General features: G+C 43.1%; 1 protein-coding gene and 1 long non-coding RNA gene across 13 annotated transcripts in view; both read right to left on the minus strand.

Moving 5' to 3' along the window:
* Positions 1-26602, minus strand: part of BCAS3 (BCAS3, microtubule associated cell migration factor) — a 580495-nt gene that overhangs the window by 152750 nt on the left and 401143 nt on the right. The window lies entirely within an intron of this gene.
* On the minus strand, positions 19018-21508 carry LOC110256172. The gene is made up of 2 exons (XR_002337449.1): positions 19478-21508; positions 19018-19101 (listed from the first exon to the last, which is right to left on the minus strand). It is a non-coding gene; the product is annotated as an uncharacterized LOC110256172 (long non-coding RNA).

Raw genomic sequence — 26602 nt, forward strand, 5'->3', positions numbered from 1 at the left:
CAAAGGCGCAAGGATGTATTTGCAAAATTCCCTTTCTATGTTGACCTCAGTGCAAATTTTACATAAAGCCAAGGAAAGAGCAAACAAGAAAATACAACCCCCCCAAACAACCACACCAACAAACCTCATTATAGAAAAAAGAAACAGCATAAAAAGCCATGTTTGCAAGCATAGGTTTTCTGATTCAAAAAAGTCTCTTTTCAGAGTAGCAAGGGCTTCCTTGAGACAGTGCCAGGTGCTCTGCCCACAAAGACCATATAACCGGACGGGACCTGGGGGGCTGGTTTTGTCTCTTGGCTTCCAGCCCTTCTCTCAGCCCAGCACACAAGGTCTCCCCAGCATCCAGAACGGCCTCTACTATCCAGTTGCTCATCTCCCCTTGAATATTCCAGAGCAAACACGAATCCCATTTTCTGTTTCAAGTCTCCCACAGTTCCAAAGGTTCCTGGGCCTTCACAATTGTTTCAGGGCAGAGGAACGTGTTCAGGTTACAACTGCATGCAACAGTGAATAACACCTGCCTGGAGAGGCCAATGAATTATCTTTTTTTTTTTTTTTTTTTGTCTTTTTGCCATTTCTTGGGCCGCTCCCGCAGCATATGGAGGTTCCCAGGCTAGGGGTCGAATCAGAGCTGTAGCCACCGGCCTACGCCAGAGCCACAGCAACGCGGCATCCGAGCCGCGTCTGCAACCTACACCACAGCTCATGGCAACGCCAGCTCCTTAACCCACTGAGCAAGGGCAGGGATCGAACCCACAACCTCATGGTTCCTAGTCGGATTTGTTAATCACTGTGCCACGACGGGAACTCCCCAAAGAATTAGCTTAATCTGGGGTCAAGAGATGGACTTTAGAAGGTCCTGAAATCCCTGAAAACATCCACCACATTGTGTGTCTGCGAGTGTCTGCACATTGCTTCTGGTGCGGACTCACAAATTTCACTAGCTGTCTATGACCCCAAAATAGGAGGAACGACTGACTTCGCTTTTCCATATTTAGGCGGTAGAACCTGCAGCTCTCTGGAACAGTCTGTGAGGACTCATTCTGGTCATTCCACTACCCCTAGGCAAAAGATGGTCTAGCCAAAATGCATCCATCCTGGCTAACAGTATGAACATTAGCTTAACCACAGAGGAACCATAACCTACATGAAAGAGGCATCAGCACCCACGTAAAGCACCTCATGAATGCCCAACCGGGAACTTCTCTCCTAGTCTTCATCGTTCTTCCCCTGGAGGGTCACATCAAGAAGAACCATCAGGAGATGCCGCCATGGTGCAGTTGGTTAAGAATCCAACTGCAGAAGCTCAGGTCACTGTGGAGGTGTGGGTTTGTTCCCTGGCCCGGTGCAGTGGGTTAGAGGATCCGGTGTTGCTGCAGGTCACGGCTACAGCTTGGATTCAGTTTCTGGCCAGGAACTTCCATATGCCCTGGGTGCAGGCATTTGAAGGAGAAGGAGAAGAAGGAGGAGGAGGAGAAGAAGAAAAGGAAGAGGAAGGAGAAAAAGACAACACATCAAAACATATTCTACTTTATGCATTATCTAGTTACCTGGATTTCTGGTGCTTAAAAGTAGAAGCAACAAATTTAAAAGGAAAAGGATGATAGAAGTGCACGGAGAGCAATAAGGAAAGACTTTATCTCTCGAAGCCTTAGTTCCCTTACATCTAAAACAGTGTGAGCTATTCTCGGAGAGTTACTGTGAAGATTAAATGAAGTGTCCAGTGTCAAGCTATGTCCATCTGGTACGTATTCCACAGTCAGGAAAAGATTTCTATCTGTCTGTCCCTCTTTCTTTCTCTAAGAGATAAGGTTGTCAGTCTTGATGGCAGAAAAATAAATAAAAGTCACAGGAAGTACACATGAGTACTAGAGCTATTTTGTATCTGAGCAAAAAATATGGCATTAAAAAAGTCCTCAACTTTTAAAATATAAGACCCACTACAACACTGTACTTTTAACAACGAGTCATTGAACAACTAAGAACTACATGCCTAGGCCCTGGACTAGATCAAAGTGTACTCAAGAAGGAAGCACGAGTGAATCCACTTGAGCAAGATCTCCATACAAAAGATTAAAACATTTACAACAATTATCTGAACACCTCTGCACAAAAAGACAAAGTGTTAATATAATTTAAGTGCTTCAAATATTGCCCCCCCCTTTTTTTCTGACAAGCTGGAGTTACCCGAAATTTAGTTGTCACAGGATAAATATTTCCCAAATTCTCCATAGAAAAAATTATGGACCGGGATTTTAGAAATCATGCTGGAGTTTTGAGTGTACAGGTCAAATCAGAATCAGCATGTGAGAGGAAAAAGTGAACCTTAATTTGTAAAAGGACCATCATATATTCTGTAGCTGAAAATACATGGGTAACCTCCATGATACCACAGGTTAAAAAAAAAAAAATAGATCCTTTGAAAAATCACTAATAATTAAGCTCCCACTCTTGCTTTCTTGGAGGTGCTCACTTAAAACAGGAATAAAGGGAGTTCCTGTCATGGCTCAGTGGTAATGAACCTGAATAGCATCCATGAGGACTCGGTTCAATCCTCGGCCTCACTCAGCGGGTTAAGGATCCAGTGTTGCAATGAGCTGTGGTGTAGGCCAGCAGCTACAGCTCCAATTTGACCCCTAGCCTGGGAACCTCCATATGCTGTGGGTACGGCACTAAAAAGACAAAAAACAAATAAAATAAGTAGGAATAAATATCCCCTTCATCGCCATACTAGATCATGCCAAGGTCTTAGGTAGGAAGAGAAGCTGGCAGAGTAAACTGATTACACATGCATCCAGTACAAGCACAAATAAGAGTTTCTGGATTGTAGGGATAAGATGCTCTGGGCTTATTACTGCTCCTTGATCCACAGAGATTTAAGGATCTGGTTTCAATTAGATGCTTTAAGCTAGTAAAACTACATTCATAAAGACACTTACAGAAGAACTTAAAGCTAAGATAATTAAGATGCCTAAAAAAAAACGATGAATTCGGAGTTCCCGTCGTGGTGCAGCGGTTAACAAATCCGACTAGGAACCATGAGGTTTCGGGTTCGATCCCTGCCCTTGCTCAGCGGGTTGAGGATCCGGCGTTGCCGTGAGCTGTGGTGGAGGTTGCAGATGCGGCTTGGATCCCACGTTGCTGTGGCTCTGGTGTAGGCTGGCAGCTACAGCTCCGAAGAGACCCCTAGCCTGGGAACCTCCATATGCCTCGGGAGCGGCCCAAGAAATGGCAAAAAGACAAAAAAAACCCCGATGAATTCCATTCTGTTTCCTTTTCCTTCATCATGCATTTGCCATCCAGGTGAAAGAAGAGAAAAAAAAAAAAAAAAGCCATGTGATTTTATGAATTAACCAATGGGGCAAAATTAAGTAAATCAGAGGGATCTTAACAAATTGAGCACTGATACAGTGAATCTTCAGGGAGGAAGTGTGCAAGTTCATGACCTTTGACACAGTGGCCACTGGCTCAAACCAACACAAGTGTAAAAGGTAAAACTTCAGAAGCCATTGGAATTAGATCAGTGCTGGGAATTCAGATGGCCACTGATTAAGCGAAAAAGGGTAACTATTATATTTAGCACATAACCTGTGATCTTCTAAGGTGGTAAGACCTGAAAACAAAGGCAGGCTTGGTCAGGAAAGGATGAAAGGAGAGATGAGTCTTATTTCTTCAAACAAATGCCTTGCGCAAAACTCACATGTACACCAGGATGGACTTGCTATCAGCGATTGCTTTCACTCGATAATCGTTGACAAATCTCTTGTGGCCAACCGAGAACAAAATTTATTAGGATAACTTCTGTCATGTCAAGAACATCTGTAAGAAGTAGCTATGGATATCAGCATGGCATGATTTTGAGTTCAGTTTAAATGCTTCTCTCTTTGTGTTCAGAAAACCAAAGGCGGTGAAGTAGAAGAATGGGTTTTAAAGGCTATAGATCTGTGCTGCCAATGTGTGGCTGCCGAGCATCCGACATACGGCCAGTCTGAATTGAGATGTGCTGTAAGAATAACACAGACCGCAGATTCCCAAGACTTAGCATGGGAGAAAAGAAGGTCAAATAGTCTCTTAATAATTTTTATATTGATGAAATCTCGACATGGAATTTTAGGGAGACGAGGTTAAATAAAACATATTAAAATTCATTTCAGCTGTTAGTTTTTACACACCAGGAAACCGAAGTGCAGAAAGAGGATAAAGAATTGCCCAAGGCCACAGAGGTAAGAAGGAGCAGACGCAAGATTCAAACCCAGACTGACCAACGCACTCCAGAGAAAACATTCAATACCCTACCCTCTCTAGTCCAACTTATTTTGCCAATGTTTTCTCCAGGTCACACCCTCTCCTACAGGCAAACCAAACCACCTGCGTTCCCTGTATGTACACCACAGTTTTCTAAGCACTGTTTGCCCTGCCTGAAATAACTTCCCTCTCCCATCTCCATATGATGAAATTAACTCAAATGATGGCTCTTCCATGAAGCCCTTCCTGAACTTCAAGTGGAAAATGATTTCTCTTTCCTCTAAATGCCCCCCCTTCTTCACCTGTGCTTCTGGTGTCACCTTATAGTCACAGGTGTACTCAGTCTAGCTTCCTGCTAAGAAGTACTTGGCCTTGTGTTTGCTTGTTTATTTATTTTTGGCCACACCTGCAAGCAGGTGCGAAGCCAGGGATCACATCTGAGCCACAGCAGTGACAACGCCAGATTCTTAACCTGCTGTACCACCAGGGAACTCCAGCTTTGTGCTAGATCACCTAGGGTTCCCAGGACAGAGATGCATGTAATAGGTGCTCAAAAACTCCTTTTACAAATGAATGAATGAATAATAAACATATAGGAAAACAATTAAAACCGCTTTCCATCCGTGATAGGTTTATAATCAAGTACGGGGATGGACTATCAGATTGATACACAGCAAATGCTTTGTTGCCCCCCAGTTAGAGGTGGCTGAAGGGAACTGAATGGCAACTTCACTCTTACCCACCTTCTATTCAAATCCTCGCACATAATGATACTTTGCAGCTCTCCTTCAGATGCGATCAGGCTATAATTCAGTTCTAGCTATATTGCCTGGCTGATATTTACAGCAACAACTTTACACACCACAAAGAACCCAGGCTTAGAAAGTCAGACAGTTTGAAAGTACTTGAGCAGACTCTTTTATCACATAGCTGCCTCACCAAAGGCTCTCTGAGATGCAGATATAAATTGCTCTGTATGGTGTTCTACGAAATCAAGATATTCCTCCTTTCAAGTGTATCCTAATTGCTAGTTTTAAATTTTTAAAAACTTTACATTATGAAAAGATACTATGCAGCCCTTTATAATGACTCATGGTTAAAGATATCTTTTAGTCAGATGTTGGAAGGTGGTACATAAAATAAGAAAATGCATGAACACGAAGAGAGACAGTGCCCAAGGGCAGAGGGGAGAATGACTAGATCAGGCAGCTTACAAGCCATCCAGGACCTGATGAGAAGTGTCTCTACTAAGTGACATATTGAAATATGTATTAAAAATGGCTCTGAATCCTGTCACTTAAGGAAAATGCAATTAATATGTGTAGGAAATAGAGGAGTTCCCGCTGTGGCACAGTGGGTTAAGACTCCAACTGCAGCACCTCGGGTTGCTGCGGAGGTATGGGTTTGATCCGAGGTCCAGCACAGTGGGTTAAAGGATCCCCCATTGCTGCATTGGTTGCAGCTGTGGCTCAATTCAATCCCTGGCCTGGGAACATCTGCACACTGCAAGTGTGGCCATAAAAAAAAAATTGTAGGAAATATATATCCCACAATTACCCCCTGCAGTTATGATTAAGGAAAGGTAGATATTGCATTGCTGTCCTTCCAATGTGGAGGATTAAACCACTAAATGTGGGATCAGCCAAGCCGGGAAAGGAGACAAGTCCAAGATGGAGTCATACTGTCACTGAAGGAAACCAAGAGGGGCTCGTTTTCGGTGATGCTGCAGCCAGCAGGTTTCATTCCCCATCTTTCAGGGAGGAAGGCACAGCACAAGGAGCCATAAGTGCTTCCTCAAGGCAGCTGAGTGCGGCAAAAGGGACCGGCAGAGCAAACGCCAAAGGCAACAGGCACAGGGACCAACCTGGAGCTGGGGACCGGCCAGTGGCCCACCTTAACCAAGACCACTCATCACATGACGTAACTCACACAATCAGCCATAGGACAGGAGAAACGAATCACGCTCCCTTACTGGTAAGCTACAGACATAAGGCCAGAGTCTGAATTTCACCAAAAGATCAGAGCGGATCCACGAAAACATCTTTACCTCCAGAAAAATGCAGCAGAGCAACTGTGAAAAGAACAATGACGCTACTCTTTTTCTTTTTCAATAAACCTGTAGCATTTTAGACCAGAAGACTCTCTCTTCCAACCTCCCATCTTAGAGAAAAATGAAGCCTTAAAGAAAGGAAAAGCCACCCTAATAGCGGCCATCAGGCCTAATCTTGATTTTAGACTGTAAAAGAGAACATAGATTCTCAACATTGAAATCTGTAGCTTGACAAGTCTAGGGACGCTCTTTCTTTCCAAGATTTACACCGAATCTTTTTTTTTTATCATCTTTTTACAGCTCCTCACCATTCTTTCCTATCTTGGTTAGCCAATTTTATTCTGCCATCGTATGTTCTCTACACCTGTTATCTCTACCTGCTTGTATCTACGGCTGCTAATAAAATCCCTAAACCAGGCACGTGGAACACAGGCAGGGACTATGCATACATTCACTGAGTACCAGGGCATGCGTATTCTTAACAGAAATGGTGATCGGAGTTCCCATCGTGGCGCAGTGGTTGGCGAATCCGACTAGGAACCATGAGGTTATGGGTTCGATCCCTGCCCTTGCTCAGTGGGTTAAGGAGCTGGCGTTGCCGTGAGCTGTGGTGTAGGTTGCAGATGTGGCTCGGATCCCGCGTTGCTGTGGCTCTGGCGTAGGCCAGTAGCTATAGCTCCGATTTGACCCCTAGCCCGGGAACCTCCATATGCTGCGGGAGTGGCCCAAAGAAATGGCAAAAAGACAAAAAAAAAAAAAAAAAAAGAAAAGAAAAGAAAAAGAAAAAGAAAAAGAAATGGTGATCGCAACCCGTTAACCAAGCCCTTAACTAGGTGCCAGGCACGGTGCTATAATAGTGCATTTTCTGATTTAATCGCCAGCACTCTCATGAGCAGGTCACAATTCTCATTATAATCTTTGTTTTACACCCGAGGAAGCTGAGGTGGAGGGAGGTAAATCCGCTGGTTAGTTACTGATGTGGTGAGCCTTCTCCCTAACCCTACGATTTATATTCTTGCCCATGACAGCCTCCCACAGGCCATATTCTTGTGGTTTTCCCTTTATATTATGTCGCCTCCTGCAGTTTTCTTCATTCAGGGCCTTGCAGAAGACCCCAAGCACAGGCCCATCTAATAAAGCCTTTTTTATGATCTTGGTTGGAGTAACAGTCCCTCTAGTAGCACAGCCGACAGCAGCTCTAGGAAAGGTAATCAGCTGCACGAAAGCAAATGATACACAGGCTTGGGCCTTCCCCCAAGAATCCATCCCTGAATGGGTCCCAGAGGTGTACTTGTTTTGTTTTGCTTTTTTTTCCTTCCAAGCTGGATAATCAAATTTATCCCTTAAGAGCTAAACGCATGCCTCTGTCGGTGACAAGAAGTTAAGAATCTCAAATCTCTGAAGGATAGATGATAACATTATCATCAATGTAGTTGAGGAAGGGAAGGCTGTGAAATGGCCTTGAGTGTCTGATAGGAGGTTTTTCTCAGGCAGCCTGAAAAAATCTGCGGAAGGTGATAATGATAAACACCAATCCTGAGCAGGGAGAGCATGAAGTGCAGGCTTTTTCTGACACTAGAAGGAAGTCTCCTTACATCTCCTTTAAAAAGAGCCAGACAAGGGAGTTCCCATCGTGGCTCAGGGGTTAACGAGCCCGACTAATATCCGTGAGGATGCGGGTTCAATCCCTGGCCTCACTCAGTGGGTTAAGGGTCCAGCGTTGCCATGACCTGTGGTGTACGTCGCCGTCGAGGCTCGCTCGGATCCCGAGTTGCTGTGGCTGTGGTGGAGGCCGGCAACTACAGCTCTGGCCCCTAGCCTGGGAACCTCCATGTGCTGCAGGTATGACCCTGAAAAGACAAAAAATAAAATAAAATAAACAAAAACCAGGCGAACTATGGTTTCTATGTCCCCGGGAATGGAAATTGATGGAGAGTAACAATCAAGGCCGTTGATGTCGGCAGAGATACTTCCAAATGCTGGGATTCTACTTATGAACAACACTTTTTAAAGTAACACAAACAAATTTTTCTGGGGAATGGGGTGGGTCAGTGCCCTCCTTATTGGACCGAATTCCTGTATCACACTAAGAACTTTATTATTGTGGCCACTACATTTTTTCCCTCCGTTTCTATCACCAGTTGCCTTTTGGGTCCCCCATTGATCTTGGGTACAGATACCAAGAACTGTCTTTGGCACTGTGGTTGGGAGGTCATTGTAGTCTCATTTTTTTTTTTTTTCACCTCTCTGTCCTAGTAAAGAGAAATCTAGAAAGAGTTGGATGTCCATCCCCTTTCATCTTAAGATCTGATGTTTTACTAGTTGGGAATTTAGTTTCTTTGTTGCATCTGACGATTAAGTGAACGGAACCAGGAACCACAGCTGAAATGGCATTAATTCACCATGCTTTAACGCTGGAGATGTATTTAATGAAATGGAAGCGTATCATGAAACAGTCAAAAATTGTCTTCACGTGTGGAGAGGTGTTTTCCTTTTTTGTGTGCGCCTGTCAGCCATTAAATAAAACTCTAAAATGTGGGAAAGCTAGAAAACAGGGGCTCTGGGCATGGCATTCTCCAAATAGATTCTTGTGACTCCATCAAATGAGAACACTTGAGTTTTAACGACACACAGGAATTTTCTCTGAAAGGTTCTGGGAATGGTAGGCTTATTCCTGGTTAGACCCTCTCTCTTGCCCTAACCCCCACAACCCGCCTTGTTTTTCCTGCCCCCAACAGGATGGGAATAAAACGTCCTTAGGAGACCTTTCCTTTTTTATATTACACAATCTCATCTCTGGAATTCAAGTCCTAGTACTGCTCAGCCCAAATAAGAAGGGCTTGTCACCAGGAAGGCGGCCATCTAAACAAGCAGCAGCTGGATGAGAAAAGAGGGCACGTCAGCTCAGAGCAGCAGAGAGGGTTTCTCACGGCAGCTATTTGCAACCCTCCAAGGAGCTACAGAGGCTGCCCATTAAAACCCTGTTAAAACACTTCTGATGTTGTCAGCAGCAGAGAGCTGAAACAGGACAGAGATGGCTGAGATGCTATCTGCCTCAAGCAATTCAATGGTACTGTCAATACTATGAGCAAGAAGGTACAAGATAAGCAACAACCTAATTTCTGCATCAAAATTTCATAAACTCCCTGAGCTGGCAGTGCTCGTAATGTGGGTACGGGACCAAGACCGTGGACCACCCTGGGAGGAGAAAGACCTTTCGGTTCTTATCTGGCCCCCAGGTCCTGAACCTGCACATGACTCTTGAAGGTGCAACACTCCCTAGGAAAGTTGTCCTGAATGGAATTACCAGAATGAATGTTCCTCTCCAGGGCACCCTTGGGCACCAGTTAAGGCAATGGATTTCTGGATAAGGTTCCTTTCCCGGAAGTGGTATGTTCCGAAGACAACTTGCTCCACCCACATCTAGCCATGTCTGTCCCCCGTGGGAAGAGTCAAATTGTATTTGAAAGGCTACAGAATCTGCCTGATGTCATACTTCACTGCTCTGTTTCTGATTTCCCAGAAATTAGTCACAGAGATCAGAATGCTAATTCTAGAGCACCTTCCTCTGTCAGCAAACATAAAGATACCTTCTTGTATCTTAGGACTGCTTAGGATTCCAGTTGAAAACAATAGGTTACATAAGCAAACTCCTCTGTTTTAGAAGCAGAGACCCTGGTATCACTCCACTGGGTGGCCCTTTCTTTTGGCTAACATAGAGTGATGAGTAGGGGGGTAGTTTTCACCCACACTGGGTGAAATGAGCACCGCTGATAATTAGATGGACACACGTGCAAATGGGTTCTGGGTATCTCCGGACCCATGGTTAGCCTGGTTAAACCCTCACAGCAAACTGAGACTTGAAAAGTTATAGGATGGGATAGGAAATGAGTAAGTGGCTATTTCCTCACAGAACGAGCAGCGGCATGGAATGAAGATGCTCAGAACACCAGCCGGATGTCTTACTTGCCTAATAACAAACATCAGGCTGTTTGATGCACGCAGACAACTGTGTCGAACCAGCCCTGACTCCTTAGAGAGAGGCTGGAGGCCTTACCATATGATTACAACACAGTTACGATTAGCTACTGCAACGTTCCACTGACAGCTAGCAACATGTTTCCATGAAAGTTACCTGAAGCCAAGAGCATGCTGGTCTCAGGGTTTTTTTCTCTGGCCCCAAGAGCAAACCCTAGAAGGACAAACAGAATGGGGTCTGGGCATTTTCCACTTTGTTAGAATTTAAGGTACTCCCAACAGTCTTAGATGAATTCAGACTGTAGTCTTCCAGGGAAAGTCTTTTACTGCAAGGAGTATTACACCTAACCTTCTAGATGCTTCTAATCACTGTGGTGATGGGCACAGAGTAATGGAGTAGCAGGGAGGGGCCTCCAGACTGAGAAAGCTGGTGTGGCTAGCTCCACAAGGAACAAGAGATGAGGTGCTCCTTTCAATTTCTCAGGACCCAACACTTAGCATTTCTTCTTTTAACCATCTCGATTCTCCTTGTTCTGGCTAGAGCAAGACCAGGATAGCACAACCAGACAACTCTAAGCAAAGCAATATTAAACAGAGAACTACTTGGAGAAGATCAAATAATCCTAAGAATTCTGGCAGTCACTGGTCCACCTAAATTACCAGTGGCCAAATATAATTGTTCATTCAGAGCATGAAGTGTTCCTTCAAAACACGAAGGCCTTGCAGAGCGATGAATCAGTAACCAAGACTATTTGGAGGAAATCTGACCCTTTTTTTTGTATAGTTTATTTTGTGTCTGATATTAGGCTTTTTTGAAAAGTCATTTTAAGAAAAGGAGGAAAAAAAGGCTTCAAGACGTTTAAGCAAAGCCATATGAGTTGCGACATGATCAACAAGCAAACTGACAGGTCAGAGGGATCTACTTAATAATAGATCTGTAAAACCTCACTTGGGATAAAAATGGGGAATTTTGGAGGGTGCCTAGGTCCTGGGAATATGCCCTTCATTTATTTGTCCATTCTTTCAACAGCTCCAAATAACCATGACAGGGGAAAAAGCATTTCTGCTCTTAGTTCCTGTTTATCTTTTTCAGGAAAGATTTCCTATAATTTACATTACTAAGGCAAGCCAAACGAAGCCACAACGATTTCTGGGTCAGAATATCCTCACCAAATGCTTCCAGATCATTGTACGGACTGGAGATCATCCAGGTGGGAAAAAAAAAACCTATTCTTTTTAGGAATCCAGATTTTTTTTTTTTTCTTCACCATCACAAAAGCCAGAGGACACTTTAAAACTAGCATTAACTTTAAACTCTGGGAGGCAACCAACTCTGCAGGTTGAGGACCTGATATTTACACAAAGGAAAACCCAAGAGTGTACAGGCTCCTTGTGAACAAATGCACATTTAAATTCTGTATTTGAGAACAGTGTGGTCGAAAATTATCTTCATCCTGCTGTACAGCACTGGGGACAATATCTAGTCACTTGTGATGGAGCATGTTGGAGGATAATGTGAGAAAAAGAATATGTGTGTGTGTGTGTGTGAGAGAGAGAGAGAGAGAGAGACTGGGTCACTTTGCTGTGCAGTAGAAAACACTGTAAACCAACTATAATGGAAAACATAAAAAGCATTAAAAAAAAGAAAATTATCTTCACATAAAATCAACTAGTATTTATTGAATTGCCTAGTTCATGGGCGCAATGACATATGCTGGAATCCTACATTGTTTATCTCCTTTCTGAACTTTTTTTTTTACTTTAAACATCCATTTAAGGTAGAGTCAATTCTGGAAGAAAAAAAGCTTCTCCTTTAATACTCTGTAAACTTGAGTTAAGGAAAATCCAACAAAACAGTGACATGAAGCCCAATAGTAGTCTTTTCTTTCTTTTTTTTTTTTTTTTTTTTTTTTTTCGGGTTGGGGGGGCGCAGGCACTCCCAAGGTATATGGAAGTTCCCAGGCCAGGGACTGAATTTGAAAAGCTTGAGTTCCTTGGTGGCTCAGTGGGTTAAGTGTCTGGCATTGTCATGCATCCAGCATTGTCAAGGTTGGTTCTCAATCTTGGCTACACATGGGGAATTTTTAAAGATCTCTATCCAGGCCATACTCAGAGCCATTGAAGTTGGAGCACAGGCAGCAGCATTTTTTCAGTTCCCTAAATGATTCCAGTGAACAGCTAAATTTGAAAAACTTCTGTCTTAATTGGATCTCTCTGGCTTTCCAGAGTACAATATATAAGTCCACTTTTCTAATTTATTTATTTGGCTGTGCCTGCGACATGCAGAAGTTCCCAGGCCAGAGATCGAACCCGAGCCACAGTAGTGACCTGAGCTACAGCAGCGACAATGCTAGATCGTTTAACTGCTAGGCTAGGCCACCAGAGAACTTCATGGAATCATCCAGTTTAGTTGTTTCAGAAAATACAAAACTGAAGTATAGAGGGGTGAAGCGTCAGAAGGAAAGACCTAAGTCCTAACAGAGACAAGTGGAAACCAAGACCTTCAGCTTCCTCATGCGGAGCCAGAAGAACCAAGCAAGTCCTTTTCTCTGATGCCATCGTGCCAGTGATTCCTGAAATATCTTCTCTAACCTATGAGTTTCAAGAGACATTTGTTTTCCCTCTTAAAGGGTTAAAGCATCACACACTGGTGAAATACAACCTGTCTTCCAGTCTCAGAAGCGAGCTCCCAGAGCAGAAAAATATTAGATCAGGCCAAGAAGTAGATTAAGAAAAAAACCATAATAATAGAATATATGGTTAGTTATATTTCCTGCTTATCTGCTCCAGCTATCAAAAGAGATCCTGATTAGCTCCTTAAATTTTATCTAGTGGATGTAAGAGAAATGTATGTTGCCTTCAGAGGGTACGCCTGCACAAGGGGTATGTGCAAGGCATAAATTTTCTGAGATGAAAGCAACAGCAGCCTTGTTATAGTTAGGTACTGCTCAGCATCAGTATGGTACATTCAGAGCCAGAGTATACACGTCTGAATTGTTATCTTTCAGTGTTTTCTAGGAAAGCCACTGTTGAGTCCAAGGAGTAGTTCTATCAAAATATACCTCTAGTTGCCAAGAGCTTTGAAACCAGGCCTACAAGGAGTCCTGTAAGGTGGGTGAGTCCGAGTCTCCAGCTCACTTTAAATCAAGCAACCACTCTCCTTGTCTCCCACGTGAGGAGGGGTTTGGCCTCCAGAAGTCCTTCCTCAACCCTTTGCCCTACGTTTCAGGAGACCTTTCTCTGCTATCCTGGGACAATTACAAAAGGGCCCCAGGCAGACTTTAAAGTCTCATTCAGTTCTCCCCACCCCTGCCTCCCTGGGAGCTCCCATGGCTTGGAATTCATGATGTACTAAACCACAGCAAGAAGGCTCAAAATTGGTGAGTTCTAAGCCACTGTCGGGCACAAGTGACTATCTATCTGTGTACCATTCATTTTCCATTTTCTTTCACAACTTTCAAAACTGTATTTTTTTTTAATAGGAAAATATAAGACAGTTAAAGGTCAGGAAGAGAGGAATTCCTCTCAAGTGGCTCAGTGGTTAACCAGCATCTATGAGGACGTGAGTTTGGTCCCTGGCCTTGCTCAGTGGGTTAAGAATCCGGCGTTGCCATGAGCTGTGGTGTAGGTAGCAGACGAGGCTCGGATCCTGCATTGCTATGCCTTGGGCGAAGGCCGGCAGCTACAGCTCCAACTGGACCACGAGCCTGGGAACTTCCATACGCCAAAGGCGCAGCCCTAAAAAGACCAAAAAAAGGCCAAAAAAAAAAAAAGTATGGAAGAGAGATGAGCTATAATGCAGGCGTGGCAAAGCGAGACCATTCTTCCTGGTATTTGAGGTAAGATGCTTATTGTGCTACTTTTGCTTTACATTTCTGATCAACTAAATAAATGAAAACATTCTCAATGTGCTTTCCTTTTCTCATAGGAAAAGTTTATGGATCAGAATTAAACCAGGGAAGGCAGAGTTCCCCATTGTGGCTCCAGTGGAAATGAATCTGACTAGCATCCATGAGGACTTAGGTTCGATCCCTGGCCTCGCTCAGTGGGCTAAGGATCTAGCATTGCCATGAGCTGTGGTGTAGGTCACAGACACAGCTTGGATCCGGCATAGCTGTGGCTGTGGTGTATTTCGGCAGCTGTAGCTCTGATTGGACCCCTAGCCTGAGAACTTCCATATGCCATAGGTGAGGCCCTTAAAAAATCCAAAAAAACAATAAACAAACAAACAAACAAAAAAATGCGGAAAGACACTTATAGAGGCACTGACCAGTTGGCTGGGGTCTGAGGAACACAGAGAAAGAGTTCAGTCTCAAAGAAGTTATTAACTACGTGGTTGGGATTCAATTCTAATACATAAAAGCATTCGCACACAGGATAGTAAAAGAGGTATTAAGTAAATAGGGGATGAGCTCTCAGGAAAGGCTTTTGGAAGAAAGACCGGAAAGGCATACAGAAATTGGCAAAATTTGTCCAGGAAGCCCGTAGAAACAATGCTAACTAAAGCCATTATACCTGAATGGGACCTCCACAAAGGCCAGTCATTTTTTAGTGTGATTTCTAAGAGATGCTGAAAACTGGAAAATGGAAACTAGCACCAGTGAGTCTAATATTTGCCTTGGTTATAGTAAATGCTGACATAGTCTCACTGCCCAAAGCAAGGCAAAAATGAGGGCATTTTGACCAAAACTACATTGACTTGAATATACATATTTATATTTTACGTACTTACATCTATTATATTTACATGTTTATATATACATTTATTATTATTATTATTATCACTATTTCGCTTTTGGGGGCCACACCCGCAGCATATGGAAGTTCCCAGGCTAGGGGTTGAATCAGAGCTACAGCTACTGGCCTACACCACCGCCACAGCAACTGGGGATCCGAGCTGCACCTGCAACCTACACCACAGCTCATGGCATCGCCAGATCCTTAATGAGCTGAGCAAGGCCAGGGATCAAACCCGCATCCTCATGGACACTAGTCAGGTTCATTACCGCTGAGCCACAATAGGAACTACCTATACATATATTACTATATATAATTTTTATATATTCAAGTGTATATATATATAGAAATAAAGTGTGTGTGTGTGTGTGTGTGTGTGTGTGTGTGTGTAAAAACGTTATTCCATGCCTTTTCTTTTCTAATGTGGCAGACTTCAGATAGCTCTCTAAAGGGAGGCTCAAAGTCTTTGCTATAAACAAAGCGTTTAGGGCGTTAGTACATCTATCATCTTATTTTTAAACTATTCCAGCTTCAAAAGAGGATATCCTTCCAATGGAACAGATCTTTTCACAGGTAGGCTTTTTGTAAACAGGATATGTATACTCTTTAAGGAGCAACAAGTTGAGGATATAAATCTGTCAAGTCTAGAATATTCCTATTGAGTTTTACAAATGGCAGAAAACAATAGTATACCAGTTCTTTCTAACATTAGCTGCTTTGTTCCTCTCACAGCTTTAGAGAAAAGCTTGTTTGCAACTCTTCACATCCTTACAAAATATTCAGATTCTTCAATGAAATGAGGTTCCCACACTGTGGATACACCCACACAGCCAACTCCAACAGTGAATGAAATGGATTATAGTCATGTTAACTTTATGCTAAAGCCCGGTTCTGGTGGGCAGCTTTCCCTCCAAATCTAGGCTTGAAATTTTTTTACCCAAGAAACAGACCCTAGACCTTCAGAAGAGCTGCTGAATGGCTATTTGAGTTGTAACATTTAATGTGTATGAATAGAATGGTCTAAGTAGAATGATGGTTACTTGGCTGAAATGTCAGCCACATTTTTTTTTTTGGGGGGCGGGGGGGAACGACCTGGATGCCGACAAAAGATCGAGCCTATTGATGCATAATTCCTCCTAGACCAACGCACATCTGCAAAACCAACCTCAGGGGAGCCTGCCTCCCTTATGCGGCCACCCCTGCTGCTCTCGATAGTGCTCTTTTCAGCCAATAGCTCGTACACGGAGCAACACTCACTTTGAATCAGCTTTCAAACAGCTATTCATCCAAGGAAGGACAATTCAAAAGGTATCAAATTGGGCAGCTAGGAAACCTGCAGCTAGAGACATGAGGTCGGAAGGGACCTGGAGGGAGGGTGGCTCTCCAAGAGGCAGGAAGGTCTCTGGATATTTAAATCCTCATCAGAAAAGTTATCCACAGCATGAGCACAGTCCGTAAGGAAGCACCACCGCTTAGTGGCCAACTGGGCTCCCAGAGGAACTAACCAGGCAAGGGTGACTGGTGACAGAGGAGGAAAGTCAAAGGCAGCTCCTTCACAGTTCCCCCCACCCCCCAGGCCTTTTCTCCTCTCCTCCATCCAGAGCGAAGACCCTGGCTCACAGGGGAGGCTGTGGGCAGCTGAGACTCTGGCTCACTCCCAGCATCACTGGGAATGCGGGTCAAGCTTGGCCTGAGAAAGACGGCAGAGAGAATTGTCTTCAGTCCTGCTAAAGGGAGTTGACACATGCCTTCACTTCCCCATGATGACCTACCCCCACCTGCAAAGAAGAAAACGCCCGTGGACAGGAGACACCCCGTTCCTTTGGCAGGATTCCTGACGGTGAGATGGGCCTGTGTCCATAACTGAGAAAGTCCCTTCCCTTTCACTCTCCATTCCTGTGTCCTAACTCAGGGTTAGGGAGCCACATGTGACTCCCTTGAAGAGCTGCCCCTGAAATGGCCTCTGAGAAGGAGATTACGATTTACTGTCACCAAAACGGGGAGAATTCCATGCACATGGTCACAGAGCAACGTCAGCGACAGGTCCTCGGGTAGAACTTCTGACTCTGCGGCTTTTGCTGATGTTAGGTTACTCTTGGCCACCAGATACGAATCAAGAAAGAAATCTGGAACCCTTGCTTCTCCATGTTGGCCCTATCTATCAGGACTTGACTCCAATATTCACGCCTCCAGGAATTCTGGATGCCATCTAATAAACTAGAAAGGCACATCTCCAAATGACTCCAAAGGGAGCTTTCAGAGTTAAAAAGCCACTCCATCACAAAAACTACACATTTCCTTATTATACAACAGGAACAGGAGTTTCCTTTGTGGCACAGTGGAATCCATGAGGATGAGGGGTCAATCCCTGGCCTCACTCAGTGGGTCGGGGATGCAGCGTTGCTGTGAGCTGTGGTGTAGGTTGCGGACACGGCTGGGATCTCGCGCTGCTCTGCCTGTGGCGTAGGCTGGCAGGTGTAGCTCTGATTCAACCCCTAGCCTGGGAACTACCATAAGCTGCAGGTGTGGCCCTAGAAAGGAAAAAACAAAACAAAACAAAACAGGAATAAATCCACTGGGTCACTTCACCTCTCAAGGGGTAAATCAGTCCTCCTTCTCGGCCTAATGGGGTCACATTAAGTTCCACGGCGGTGACACTGTAGTCACATGTCAAGCCAGCAGGTGCCAATATTCCTGATGAGCTCTGGATCCATTTTAAACCTCCTCATAGTCTACACTTTTGTGAAACCTGACACATCCTCTCTGCAACCGATGAAACCAAGTCCCCCCAAAACCTGGTGGATTTCGTGTCTCATGCACGCACTCTCCACAACTTTCCTGCACAGGGTGAAGACTGGACCACATTTGACTGCGTTTCTGTTCAGCCTCTTTAAGAAGCAGTGGCAGCAGCTGTCCTCCGAAATGGTCCCAGGCAGCCACCTAAAAGGGTGGGTGATCTTCATAAATGGACAGGAAACAGAAAAGACGAATATTTGGGCGGATGACAGATCCCTTAACTGGCCTTCAAGATACGAGCTGTTCTATTAAACATAGGGCCATTATGCTGGCCGGCCATCCACTTTAAACCCCAGAGTGATTAAAATGCTGGCAGGAAATGAAAGCTCTCTATTGAAGGTCCTTCCCTGAGGTCCTAATTTCAAACCAAATTTTACAGCACCGCACAGGAACAAAGGAAGCCCAGTCTTCCACGTCTTCTTTTTGTCACTTTGGACAAAGACACCCCCTCATACTCTTCAAAGAACAATGGTCTCTGTAGAGCCCCAGCCATGCCAAGAATGGGCACAAACCATACAGAAACACATTTTAAAAATACATTTTACACTGCCCTTGACATTTCGGATAAATAGAAACCACTGCACTGAAATTCCAAATATTTCATCCTTTCCCTCCTCCCCTTCGCCTCTATAATGAGAATTTTCCTCTTCTCCCAATCTACTTGATCTTTGACATTTTGGCCTCTGAATGGAGGACACATTAGAGTGGCCCAATAAATTAATTATTCAGATAATTGCATTTTATTAAAATAACCACTGCCATGGAGACCACAGCATGATTTTCACCATCAGAAGACAATGCGGAGGGCTACAAATCTTCCTCTTCTTCTTTTTTTTTTTTTTTGAACCTTCTTAGGGCTGCACCCACAGCCTATGGACGTTCCTGGGCTAGGGGTCGAATCGGAGCTGTAGCCGCCGGCTCCCATCGCAGCTCACAGCAACGCCAGATCCTTAATCCACGGATCGAAGCCAGGGATCGAACCAGCATCTTCATGGCTACTAGTCAGGTGCATTACCACTGAGCCACGATGGGAACTCCCGGCTACGAACCTTTTTCAATTAGAACGTCTCCAGAGGCGTTCCTGCCCCACAGTCCACTACCAGCAAGCCAGGGAAAATATGTTATCAGGACCGGATTTCTTTTTTCTTTGCTAGCTGTTGTTTCGGGGTGGCCTTTCTTTTTCTTCCTCTTTAGCAAAAACAGCTTTTCTGTTTTTACTGAACCACTTCAGATTCACTCTTCCACAGAGTGGATGTTTACTTGGATTTGGCAGGCTGAGAACAGCTGGTTGTTTCCTAACGAATGGAACACGAGACCATATGTTTCAACATTTAAGCAATTTTGAACCAGAGGTATAATTCTGAGTGGCCTTTGTTGCAACTGTACATTAAATACCCAAAGGATCCGCGCCATACAAGAGATACAGCACCCCCTCCCCTTCCTTTTTTAGCACATTTCCCTTAGCAACAAAACCACTCCACACCACTTAGGTCAGCATTTGGGCCACAAGTTTGCAGAGGGGACGGCGGAGCCCATGGTGGCTCTGCTTCGGGGGCAGCTGTATTTTAAACAGGAAGAGAAAAGGCAGCTACGCAGACTCCTTCTTTCTAATTCTGTTTGGGAACAAAATGTGTCTGAGGCCCTCTGAGAGCGCATCAACCACATGGATACCTGTTTTCCTCGGAGAAGCCCGGACCCAACAGACGGTATAAAAGAGGAGGCTCTGATCCTAGCATTTAGGGTGACCAGATGCTTTGATTCCCCCCCCCCCTTCCTTTTGACGACACGCTCACGTGATGCTGGGCTAGGTTGGGTCAAGTGAAACTCACCCCAGGATGAGAAATGTCCCAGCAGAAGAACGTTCTGTGAAACTTATTATCTCTGCTCACTAATGAAACTTACTCTCACCAACATTTTTTTTTTTTTTGAAGATTCAGTGCTTCAATAGTAGCATTAATAATGTTAGAAAATGAAACTATGGATTGAAAGTCAGGCTGAAAGTGCACGAGCAAGGCGTTAGCGGTGGCTCAAGAGGAAAAGTCTCTTGTTCCTGGAAGAAGAGAGGTCAGCTTTAGAGAAAATGAAATACAGTGAAAAGTCAAATATATGTCAATAGGCAATACAATAAATAAAATACCAAGTGCAGGGGCAATTCAGAGGAAGCTACCGGTCTCTGGAAAGTCTGAGGGTTCATGAGCCCTCCCCATTTCAAATTTAGACTTTGAAATAGTAAGTTGAAGTTAATAAAATTTTTTTCGGACTATTTTCTAAATATTAAATGAGTGTTATTTATTAAAATACAATAGGTAAAAAGGTAAAACTATAGGTGAAAACGGGTTATTTCTACCCTAGGTTCAGGCTTTATAAGTGTTCTGAATATATGGCTACATACAGTTTTTGAAGAGGATTTTTAAAAACAGCCCTACATGGTGGGAGTTCCCTTGTGGCACAGTGGGTTAAAAATTTGCCATTGCTAGGGCTGTGGGGCAAGCCTCAACTGCGGCGCAGGTTCAGTCCCTGGCTCGGGAACTTCCACGTGCTGTGGGTGCAGCCAACAACAACAACAACAACAAAGAAGCCCTAAGTATTATCATTACTGCAAACTTTAAAGATAACTTAAAGAGGGGATCAGAATTACCTTCTTAAGATTTTTCTTCTCCATCCAGGTTCTTATATAAAGGTAGGATTAATAATATTCACAACACTTTTCTTTCCTTGATTTCCCTTAAGTGCAAGGATCTTACAGAGAATTTGAGAGAGCCAATCTTTTCAGCCATGTTACTAATAAAATCTCAGCAAAACCAAAAACATTCTCTCTCCCCACCACTTTCACCATACAAGATACAAGTATGTATATGAGTTATTTGTTGTAGTTGAAATCTCACAGCTCCAAGAAAACTTTGGAAAATGGACCCTTCACTAACTGAATTTCCTTGAGCCATGTGACAAGGCAAATCTTCTCCTCTTCTGGGTTCTGGAGCAACACAGGGGTAGTCTAGGGTAGGGGTGACTGGGAAGGGCATTTATATCCATACTTTTAAGTTGCCACACAGTACACAAGGAAATACGTACAAAGATGTTCACTGCAGCTTTGCTTGTAGAAGCAAACATTTTTAAACAATGGCCATAGGGAGGCAGTTAAATAGCTTACAGTACCTTCCTGAAGCAGAAAGCTATTGCAGAGAGCTCAGCAAACAGGAGCACAAGCCAAGGAGCCAGGGCATCCTGGTTTGAATTCAGTCTTGGCTTTTACTGTCTTTGTAACTTCGGGCACGTTTGTAACCTTTCTTTAACTCTATTTCCTCATCTATCGATACTTACATCCTAAAGTTAGTGAATGTTAAATGAATTAATACACATCTAGCTCCAGAAATATTGCTGATTATTATTAATCTACAGACAATAAAAAGAATAAAACAGATCTATATATACTCCAGGAGATGATGTCAATCACATAAACTGGTGAGTGAAAAACACCAGGCTGGAGAGCAGAGGATAGGGCACTATGAGAACAGGGAAGAAAATTGGACTTTCTACGCTTTTATTGGTGTAGCAGATAGAAGAATCATCTCTGCTCCATTGACAGATGTATGGATAAGGAAGATGTGATATATGTGAACAATGGAACACTACTCAGCCATTAAAAAGAATGGAATAATGCCATTTGCAGTACCATGGATAGATCTACAGATTATCTTACTAAGTGAGGTAAGTCAGAGAAAGAAAATTTCATATAATATCACTTGTATGAAAAAAAATGATACAAATGAACTTATTCACAAAACAGAAATTGATGCACAGACATAGAAAACAAACACGTTTAACAAAGGAGAGGATGGGGTGTGCAAGGATAAATTAGGAGTTTGGGATTAACAGATACATACTACTATATATAATAAACAGGGACCTACAGTACAGCACAGGGAACTATATTCATTATCTTGTAATAACCTAAAATGGAAAATAATCGAAATCACTTTGCTATACACCTGAAACTAACACAACATTGTACTTCAATTAAAAAAAATTTCTAAACAAACTAAAATAATAAAAAATAATTTAAAAGGAACATCTCTGCTATCTCTGGCACACGGCAAAAATTTATGAGTATTAGAAAACCCAGAAAAGGTGCTAGGAACAAATATTAATACTATGTTTTCAAATACAGAGATCCTTGAAAAACACATTCCTTTGGCTTACATGTCAGTTTTTCCCTTAATACCGCTGTACTTCCAAAACAAAATTATTTTGGATCTGTATTAAATTCTTCAAGTTAAAAAAAGAAAGAGATAGCTTCAAAATACAAACTGCTACATTCACAGGGGAAAACCTCCCTGCAATTTCCTAACATAAAAAGCAGTGTGAGTTAATATTGTATTCATAGTAGCACAAAAGAACTAGCATCATTTATAGATCTTATATGCAGATTTATACAATACGTACGCACACAAATCAAGATTAAAATACGCCTTACTTATTGGAAAACGTTAAGGAAAAATTTTTACTCTCAGAACTCAAGAATCATCTAGATATCTCTGCTTCGGAATAAGGGGAACACTGAGCATATGATGAGCAAAAGAATGTCCCAGGATGCCCCGAGCATGCCGGCTGTTCCAACGCGGAGTTGCTCGGGTCTGTGTCAAGGTGTACGGCAGCGCCAGGCTCCAGCTAAAAAGCAAAGGCGCGGTTCAAGTTCCTGTTTCAAAGGCGCTCATTTGATTGTATTAGATAATTTGATTTATTAGGGAAATTGGATTGTATTCGCCAGGATTATGACCTACCCCACACATCCGAAACTGTGCGAGACTCACCACACAGCATTTATTAAGTGCCCATAACGACAATGCGAGAAACAGTCCTCAAAAACATAGGCTGTGTGCCCCCCGACAGAGAAAGAAGCCACGGAGGTAAAAGAGAAGTCTCAATTCAGGAGATGCTCGTATCAGTTGGCCCTGTCAGTGGGAAAAGAGATGTCACTGTTTTTCCTTTAAAAGCTGAGATTTGCCTGATCTGATGGGTACAGAGAGCATCATGGGCTTTGGGGGTAAAAAATCATCTTCTTAACTGATCATAAAGACCTTCTGACTGTGTCTGCAGTAATCTCTGCTCCCAACACAGTTCACGCCCTAAGAATACCAAGCCTATTTAGGACTCGGGTAAAACGAGGTATATGCCACGGGTCCTAGAACGTTCAGGCCACTTTAAACCAGCCATTTTTTCAGACTAGCCGGGGTGGGAAACGCATGCTGGGCAAGGGTTTAGAGAAGAGAAAAGAAAAGAAACACATTCTCTCAAGAGCAGCCCTTCCTCCTGCCCCCTTCCCACTAGACCAATGGCAGGGTTAGAAAGCAGGACAGCATGTGGTAGCAATCACAAAGACCAATTTGTTCTGAGCATGTCAAGGTCAATGACATTATGGCTGAGGAGACGGTCTTGAGCGCTGGAAGTCTGCGATGGTTCCTGAATGTCACACACGATCACCTATGGGGTCCGTTTGCCATTTCCTCCACACGAGCTCTCTGAACAGCTATCGTTCCTGTGGCCTTAGAAATATGCAGAAATGGAAATGTCTCATTCTGGTGGTCTTCTGTTGGTCAACAGATAAACGCTATTGATGTTGACAAGGTGGGAGGCCCACCAGGAAGTCCAGCTGGATTTGTTGAAATAAAACAAATTTTCCTTCCTAAAACACATTTTATCAGGAAGCGGGTTTCTGGCTGTAACCCACTTAGGATATATTCTGTCTGTTCTCATTCTGGAAGATAGAAAAGGAGGAAAGAAATAATGCGCATTTGTTTTGTTTTTTCTTTCAATTTCAGCCTTGTTTGGGGGGGAGGGGAAGGTAGAAAATTAAAAAAATAATAATACTTCATGGGTTTCCCAGACAGATAAGTTCCAGGGAAAGTTACTTTTTTTTTTTTTTTTTTTGTCTTTTTGTCTTTTTGTCTCTTTAGGGCCACACCTGTGGCACATGGAGGTTCCCAGGCTAGGGGTCGAATCTGAGCTGTAGCCACCGACTTATGCCACAGTCACAGCAATGCACAATCCAAGCTGCATCTGCAACTACACCACAGCTCACAGCAACGCTGGATCCTTAACAACTGAGCAAGGCCAGGGATCGAACCCGCAACCTCATGGATGCTAGTAGGGTTTGTTAGCTGCTAAGGAACGAAGGGAACTCCAAAAGTTACTTTCTAAAAGAGGGTCTTAAAACTTTCTCCATTTTAACAGTGGGCTGGGCAAGTGAACAGAGCAGGGTGAATCTGTTGAATATTTGTCAGAACTTGCTACTTACTTAATTTCTTCATAGTGTGAATCTGAAGTTAGCCTTCAATTTCAGATGCAATTGGACTTCCTCATTTTTTATCTTCACACTATTTAATTTTTCTTCAAATTATTCTTGATGTTTAATAAGTTCCAAGGCTTTTTATTTTTTATTTTTTCATTCTCAGCCAATATAAAGATTCAATAATGCAATGGGAATCAGATTACAAGAAAAAAGCCCTGGCACTATGTTTTCAAAGGTAATTATATTCCAGAAATATTTAATGTACGGGCTATAAACGCTGTTTTAAAGAAAGTCACAGGGATGAGGCAACAACAAGTTTTGTTATTTTTAACATGGGTATTTTAGTTTAAAAAAGATTCCACTCAATGTTTCCCAAATTCAGTGTTTCACATAATGGTCAGTCTAATATGAATGTGGGAAAAAAAGACAAACCCAAACATGGAATCTTATTTTCAAAAAATAGTGGGCTAAATGTAAAGGTCCCGTAAAATGTGATATTTAGATTTGTCTGAACTCGTTCACATGACCTTCACTCTATTTATAGAAATGCGGCAATTCCCATTTGAATATAGAGCAATACCTTGTAGAACTTGGTTTAGCACAAATAAACGGGGGGAAAGTGTTGACTTAAAAATAAAACATTGGAAGGAGGAGGGACGGCCCCCCCGCCCCCACCTCTGTGAAAATTTCCGGAAAAGTTGTAAACAAACGCAGGTTTGGCTCAGACGCGGAGTGGCTCTGGTGAGCTGAGGAGGATGAAGAGTATATCAAACCTCCCAGAGTGAGGAAATGTTTGTAAAACAGTTAGTAAATCACAGGCAGCCAGGGTCACTCTGCTAAACAAGCCAAGGGACACGCAGCCAAAACCCCAGCTGTGAAAGAAGGGGGTCGGGCACTGCCTCACAGCTTGAACCCCGTTTTGAATGATCTCTTGGTTCCATTCTCTGCCCTTTCCCCCCTGTCACTTCAGCGCTCTGAGGGCTCTGCGACCAATGAGCTCGGGGCCGAGGGCAGTGCTGACTATCCCCTTTGAGCGCCAAAGTGAGGCTCCTAGGACCCTGGCAGTGTTCTCTGCAGAGGGACACTGATGGAGCCTTTGGTCCCAGGGACAAAGCTGAAAGCCCAAGCTGGGAAGAAAGACACACTCAACCTGCAATTAAAAAAAAAAAAAAAGCTTACAAAGATGACAAAAGATGAACAGAAGGCAAGGCGAAAGATGTAGCTGGAAGTTTCCATGCATTTCGAAATGTCTTTTCAAGGCCTTTTTGATCACTATGCTCCCCAGCCATCCTGTGATACATCTGTGAATTATTCCTTTCCTGATTTTACACAGATGACAATGTGGAAACTGTTAAGTTCTTCATAAACTGTCTCTTTTGTGCCCCGCTGTCCCCTCGAAGTCAGGAAGACAAAAACAAAATAAAGTAAAAATAGTAATAAAGGGAGAGAGCAGCAAAGAGACACTTTAGAGGATTCTTCTCGAGTCCTCTGGCCAGAAGGTTCTTCCAGCCTGTTTTGATGTGTTGGTCTCTCCATTCATCTTTATCCTCCGAAAATGATGTTTTAAAGACTATCTATGCTTTCTCTCTGCCCAAAGAGAGAATGTTTCTATGCCCTTAAACTATGGTATGAATGAAGAATAATTATTAATGGTTTTTAAAAATTCTTAGTGGAAAAAGTATGATGATAAGTGAAGATGGTTATTTTTTGGAATCCTGAATGACAAATAAAAGTATGGACCCCCCAATTACAACCAGCAGAGACCGGAGATGGACAGAGTAAGGTGTTTACATTAATAATAATAATAATAATGACACAAAAAAAGAAAAAGAAGTCTTGAAATTAAAAGAAAAACTCTTTCCTTTCAGAGCAACGAGGTACCAAAAAAAAAAAAAGAGGTAATAAGCACAGGCATTAGCAAACTTCTCCAGCAATTACACATAATTTAATACGAGCCCTGATTCACAACAGAGGACTGAGACCACCTTAGGCACGACATTGATACTATAAATATAAAATTCGGTACCTTGATTACCTAAATTGAAACAAGACAGATACTTAAGAGTCAGCTTTACTGTGGAAAAGCTACTGACTTGGTATAAGTTACTTGGGCTTTTTATTTCTAAGACTGATGTATTATTTTTACTCTTCTTAAAAGATTCGGGCCCTGTGAGAGCAACGGGATGTACGCTTTTGAGTTGTTTTTCTCGGTTGGCCTTGAGTCAGACACACTCTCCACTCATCTCTCACACTTTTGTCACAATGGCAGGCCAAGGATGATGCCATGTAACCCTCAGCTTTGCGTTGTAAAAACATTCATTTGGCCTATCCAGAGATCAAACAAGATTTGGGGCCCAATGTATTCTTATTCTAACTAATGGAGTGATTAGCCCAGATAGCCTGGAGCAGAAAAACAAGGAAAATCGGAAGAAAAGGAAACGCTTTGTTGAGAGCTCTAGCGAAGGCTTGGAGTAAGGGTTCAAGGCAACTGAGAAGAGCATAGGCTT

The sequence above is a fragment of the Sus scrofa genome, chromosome 12 (genome assembly GCF_000003025.6).
Source record: "Sus scrofa isolate TJ Tabasco breed Duroc chromosome 12, Sscrofa11.1, whole genome shotgun sequence".
NCBI lineage: Eukaryota > Metazoa > Chordata > Mammalia > Artiodactyla > Suidae > Sus > Sus scrofa.